The sequence below is a fragment of the Pan paniscus genome, chromosome 13, assembly GCF_029289425.2.
Source record: "Pan paniscus chromosome 13, NHGRI_mPanPan1-v2.0_pri, whole genome shotgun sequence".
Lineage (NCBI taxonomy): Eukaryota > Metazoa > Chordata > Mammalia > Primates > Hominidae > Pan > Pan paniscus.
This window is the reverse complement of record NC_073262.2, coordinates 63,734,271-63,739,106: the sequence shown is the minus strand read 5'-3', so window position 1 is coordinate 63,739,106 and position 4,836 is coordinate 63,734,271. Positions and strand designations below refer to the sequence as shown.

Below are 4,836 nucleotides of genomic sequence, written 5' to 3'. Positions count from 1 at the left end.
GAGGAGGGGTTTATCCTGAATTATCTGAATGGGCACTAAATGCCATCACATATATCTTTATAAGACAGACAACACAGAAGAGAAGGCAATGCAAAGAAAGAGATAGAGATTGGAATGCTGAAGCTACAAACCAAGCAACACTGGGGTTGGCAGCCACCCTTAGAAACTAGGAAGGAGGCATTGAAAGAAATCTACCCTAGAACCCTTGGAAAGAGTGTGGTCCTCTCAGCATCTTGGTTTTGGACTTCTGACCTCCAGAATTGTGAGAGAATACATTTCTGTTTTAAGCCACCACATTTGTGGTAGTTTGTACAGCAGCTCCAGGAAAAAAAATATACCTATTCCATCCTGTGATACACCTTATGCTGATACTTAATATTTGCATCCATGTTTTGACTTTCTTACAAGCTACTTAACAACCACTATGCTTAAAACTTTCCCTTTCGACAGGTATTGATTGAGATTCTACTATGTGCCAGGTACAATTTTAGGTCCCAAGGTTACAAAACCAAAAAAGATCTCATTCCTGCCCTCAAAAAAGTCATAATCTTTAGGGGATAAGGTAGTCTAAGTGAAGCAGGGGCAGGTAAGGAAGCTTCCTGGATGAGGTGACATTAAACTGAGTTCCAAAGATTGAATTGGGATTAACTAACTAGGCTGGGGGAGTTAGGAGATAGAAAAATTTTAGGCAACGAAGACATCATGAAGAAGGTCACAGAACCCAGACCTCATGGTGTGTATCTTGTGTGGACAGGGATTGGTGGGAATTGCAGCTGGAAAGTTAGGGAATAGCCACATCACTGAGGCTTTATGTTCTTAGAAGAAGGGGAGAAACCAAGTTTTAATCTCAGTTAAACTACTCATAGCAAGTGGAAAGTTTTAACCATATAGTCAGTACTCAGTAGATGTTCCCTGAATGACTCTGTATTAAAATAGATGCAATTTGTAATAAAAGTTGGTAGCATTGGTATAAAAAAACCCAATGTTTTCTTACTGAATAGTGTCTAAATCTGTTGGTTATCTGTAAGAGTGCAATGAGGATAATTATGGGATAAATAAAATTCACAGACATGTTTTTAAATACTGAACAATATAATGGATATTTTACAACTTGCTACCTTTCAGATTGGTTATATGAGGTCCATAAAGCAAGTTTGTTCAGTGCCATGCATATTAATGAAAAGCCATTTGGAGAGTGGAGGACCCATACAGTGGTGCTGCTGTGAAGATGTGAAGGCGTCTCCCCAAGAACACATCTTACCTATGGATGACACTCCTGTGCAAGAAGATGGAGAGGCAGAATTTCAAATGGTGGCAGTGAAACCTAAAGCCACCGGGGGCTTTGGATGTGAGCCTATCAGAGGCTCAAAATGGAAATGTGTCAGAAGAAACAGTGGGGCATGGAAAAGTTAAAAAAATCCCTAAAACATGTTATGATTGTGGGCTTGTCAGAAGCCCCAAATGGAGACATGTCTAAAGAAATAGTAGAAAATGTAAAAGTTAAAGAAAACTAGAAATCTATCATACTAACCAGTGCAGAAGCAGCAATTCAGTCTCTAGATTCGAAATCAAAAAAGAAAAGAAGAACAAGAGAAAAATAGTGACTAATGCTGGGCGTGATACAAAAAAAGCAAAAACTGAAAACAAAGGGGAATCCGAAGAAGATGGTATCGAGGCTCCTGAAGAAACAGAAAACTGGGGGGAAGCCAGACAATGAGAGAGATGAGAATACTTCATTTCTTCTCTAATTTTGTCAGTGAAAACACTTTGAAGGCAATAAAAGAAATGGGCTTTACCAACATGACTGAAATTTAGCATAAAAATGATGGGCCACTTATGGAAGGCAGGATCTTCCAGCAGCTACACAAACCAGCAGTGGCAAAAACCCTGGCATTTCTCATCCCTGCATTTGAACTCATTGTTAAGTTAAAGTTCATGTCCAGAAATGGAACAGGAGTCTTTATTCTCTCACTAATTGAACAGCTTGTCCTGAGACTCTTGGTGTTCTTAAGGAGCTAATGACTCACCATATGCACATGCATGGGTTGATAATGGGTGGCAGTAACAGATCTGCTGAAGTACAGAAGCTTGCAAATGGGATCAGCACTGGTGGTCACACCAGGCCATCTCCTGGGCTGTATGCAGAATTCTGCAGGATTTAAGTATAAAAACCTATGGCGTCTGGTTATGGATGAGGCTAATGATATCTTGGATGCTGGGTTTGAAGAGAAATTAAAGCAAATTATTAAACTTCTTTGAACATGGAGACTATGCCCTTTTCCGCCACACAAACTCAAAAACTTGAAGACCTGGCAAGGATTTCTCCAAAAAAAAAAAAAAGGAACAAATGTATGCTGGTGTTGATAATGATAAAGCTACTGCAACAGTGGATAGTCTCAAGCAGGGATATGTTGTTCGTCCCTCTGAAAAAGGATTCCTTTTGCTCTTTATATTCCTTAAGAACTGAAAGAAGAAACTGATGGTCTTCTTTTCATCCTGTAGGTCTGTAAAATACCACTATGAGTTGCGGAACTACATTGACTTGCCTACCTCAGCCATTCATTTCCAGAAGCAAAATTACGTGTAGAATTACATTTTTTCCAGTTCTGTAATGCAGATTCAGGGATATTGTGTACAGATGAGGCAGGGAGAGAGCTAGATATTCCTGGCTGGATTGTTCAGTATTATCCTCCAGATGACCCTAAGGAATATGTTCATCGTTGGGGGACAATAGCCAGGGACCTAAACGAAAGAGGGCATGCCTTGCTCAGTTTTTGCCCAGAAGAATTGGGTTTTGTTTGTTACCTGAAGCAACCCAAGGTTCCATTAAGTGAATTTGACTTTTCCTGGCCTAAAATTTCTGACATTCAGTCTTGGTTTGTAAAATTAATGAAAAAGAACTACTTTCTTCATAAGTCAGCCCACGAAGCATATGAGTCATACATACGAGTAAATGATTCTCATTCTCTGAGACAGATTTTTAATGTTAATAACTTAAATTTGCCTCAAGTTGCTCTGTCATTCGGTTTCAAGGTGCCTCCTTCTGTTGATGTGAATGTGAACAGCAATGAAGGCAAGCATAAAAAGAGAGGAGGCGAGAGTAGATTCAGCTACCAGAAAACCAAGAAAGTTAAGTCCATAATCTTTAAAAACATTAGCAAGAAATCATCTGATAGCAGGCAGTTCTCTCACTGAAGATACACCTTTCTTTCATCTTGAATAAGTGTCCTGAGGTGGAGTTTTTCCCCTTTGCTCTAACAAAGGCATTTTTGTAGGCTTTAGAATTTGAATGGATATAACAACAGTGTAGACTGACTTGGGTTGCGAGCACTGAGCATTGTTATTTCCAGCAAGTCTCTTTTGTATTTTTGGGATTTAAAACAGATTTTAACTGTTCTTGGTTGCTCAAGGGCAAAGCAAGGAGTCTTCTTCATCTTTCTTGTGATGATATGAGATTTTAATTTTAAATACACCCCAAATTTATGTAATTGTTTTAATATAATTTTGTACCTTAAAAAGAACAAAAGCCTCTTAGAATCAAGATGAAAACTTCAAATTTTCTGTATTTTTTCTTTTTCTATTTTTTCCTTTTTTTTTTTTTTTAGAGATGGTTTCGTTCTGTCACCCAGGCTACAGTGCAGTAGAATAATCAGAGCTCACTGCAGCCCGGACCTGGCAGGCTCAAGTGATCCTCCCACCTCAGCCAACCAAATAGCTAGGACTACGGGCATGCACCACCTTGCCCGGCTAATTTTTTATATTTTAATTTTTTGTAGAGATGGAGTTTCACTGTGTTTTCCAGGCTAGTCTTGAACTCATTGATTCTCATCCCAAAGTGTGAGGATTACAGGCATGAGCCACAGCACTCAGCCCAGCTTCTCTTTATTATGAAAAATGAGAGCTTATTCTTGAGAGGACAACAGGTTTCATTGTTTATCTGGTCTGTCTACTGTAATGAAAGCTGGAGATGTTATTTAGGCAATGAGGCACAATACTGCTGTCACTAGCATTGGTGAGCTGTCCCCACATGGTATGATTATGATTTTCATGTCGTTAGCACTGAAGTCCTCAGAAACAGGATAAAGTGGGAAAGCAGGTGTCAGGTGAGAACTCTGTCCTTGTAAGGAACATCCAGTTGATAGATATGAATGCAATTAAGTACTTCCTGTCACTGGATCATATCATTAGGACTCTGCTCACCTGATCTGTGATACAAGCTGAAATCAACTATGCTGTGAAAACTTTTTCAAATTTTGTCATTTTAGCAAATTACAAAATATTCTCTATATGTAAAAATCTCCAGGTGGGCATTTTAAAGTGAAGTGAGCAAGTTCCTAAGAAATATTTCCTGTGTATCTGTTGTTTTATGTTTTGCTAGAAACAAAGGAGATGTAGTTTCAGCTCACAAAGGGCTTAAAGTTTTGTTGGAAGAGAAAATGATAAAGACACTTGACAAAAGCATGTACTTTTTTTTTTTTCTTCAGAGACAGGGCCTTGCTCTGTTGCCCAGGCTGGAGCACAGTGCTATGATTATTGTTCACTGCAGCCTTGAACTCCTAGGCTCATGCTATCCTCCCACCTCAGCTCCCCAAAACACTGAGATTACAGGTGAAAACCACTGTGCCCGGCCCACAAATATATAATTTTTCGAAGCATGTTGTGACACTTGGAAGTCCCTAAGTGGAAAGTCATATTGAGCAACCAATGAAAAGGTGAAAGAGTTGAGACTTGCATCTGACTCAGCCTTAGAGCACCAGATTTGAATTGGTATGGCAGGAAAAATGGTTTGAGTGGAGAAGCAGTGTGGGATTAAAAACAAATGAGCATGTTTAGGGA

The 4,836-nt window shown here is 39.2% G+C and overlaps 1 pseudogene; it reads left to right on the top strand.

Annotated features, from left to right (window-relative positions):
• Positions 1 to 990: 990 nt before the first annotated feature.
• On the top strand, positions 991 to 4,264 carry LOC100995895 (ATP-dependent RNA helicase DDX18-like; annotated as a pseudogene).
• The last annotated feature ends 572 nt before the right edge of the window (positions 4,265 to 4,836 follow it).